Source organism: Lipotes vexillifer, unplaced genomic scaffold (assembly GCF_000442215.2).
Source record: "Lipotes vexillifer unplaced genomic scaffold, Lipotes_vexillifer_v1.1 scaffold1691, whole genome shotgun sequence".
Classification (NCBI taxonomy): domain Eukaryota; kingdom Metazoa; phylum Chordata; class Mammalia; order Artiodactyla; family Lipotidae; genus Lipotes; species Lipotes vexillifer.
Window position 1 is genome coordinate 1,612,332 of NW_006789046.1, and position 1,378 is coordinate 1,613,709.

Consider the following 1,378-nt stretch of genomic DNA (forward strand, 5'->3'; position numbering starts at 1 on the left):
AGCTAGAATTACCACAAGGGTAATCCTATATACTTTCAACATCATACACTAAAAACAACAATCTTATATAAACATATCCATAAACCCAGAGCAAGCACACTGCATTACACTACCAACTACCCCTCTTAGGTTAAAATGTTCAAATCAATAAAGACAGTCTTGAAGGAGAAAACAAAGCACAGAAAAAAACCCAAAACAAATTATAAGCGTGTATGGGTGAGACGGTCCCACCCTTTTGCTCTGGAGGCCAGGAAATAGATGGTGGTTGATTAAGGACAGGTTTAACAAAATTGACTGTTTTCTTTCCTACTAACTTCTTAAGTCACTATCCACACTCCAACACCACGAGGACCCCCTACCAGACCCAAGTTCCAACCCATCATACTCTACTATTAGAGAAATTGTCTCCACCTAACAGTATCGCGACACCACATAAAAGTATGAAAGTCTTGATTCAAGACAAACTGTTTAGAAGGCTATGATGAAGTTCACTGTAACTTTAAAATAACTTTGCATTAATTTGTTACTAGCTGAACATTTGCCAGTAATCTTGTTTCCTAGCATACTATATTAGACTTCTGCACTCCACCTAGCTTGGACAAAAAAAGTAAACTAGCCACTAAGTAGACTAACCACGTTGGGACAAATATTATATCCCAAGTTGTCTTTCCTCTAAGTGTTAACAGTACAAAGTTTAACAGTACAAAATATATCAAAGAGCATGTAAATAGTTGCAATGCTGTATTTTCTAACTTGCTTAACTTCCATTGTCTGAATTAGAACTTACTTTGAATCTAATTAACACTATCCAGTGAATAACTACTAACCAAAACACTTTTCCATTTACAATAAGAAAATGGAGTCTGAAATGGTTTGTGCTTTTTGGTTGACTTGCAACATGTGGCTGAGAAAAAATATCGCTGCTCTCCCAAGGACATATTTCTGGCTCTGAACTTGTAAAAGCTATCAAGGTCTAAGAGACGCAGGCTCAATCCACTTACCCGATCCTTCATCCTCCAGCTCTGAGCTAAAGATTTGGAGCCTTCAATTTTCTCACAGTGCCTCTTTTTCATGAAAGCCAAAGGCAGGTTCCAGTCAGTAAGATCAGCCTCATCTTCCTCTCCGAGTCCCAGGAGAGGCGACTGCAGCATCTCGGATTCCATCAGCGGGGGAGGGGGTGGGGGAGTCCTGGGCAGCAAGCGCTCGAGAACCTCCAGCCTTAAAAACTAGTGTGTACCAGAATTGGTGAAATAAAAAACAGAGAAGGGGAAAGTAGAAAAAGAAATGGATGGAGAGTGTGCGGAGATCCTCGCTGAGGCAAGAAGTCTGAGATCCTTCTCTCTAACTCTCCGCGAGAAGTCAGAAGGGGTGGGAAGAG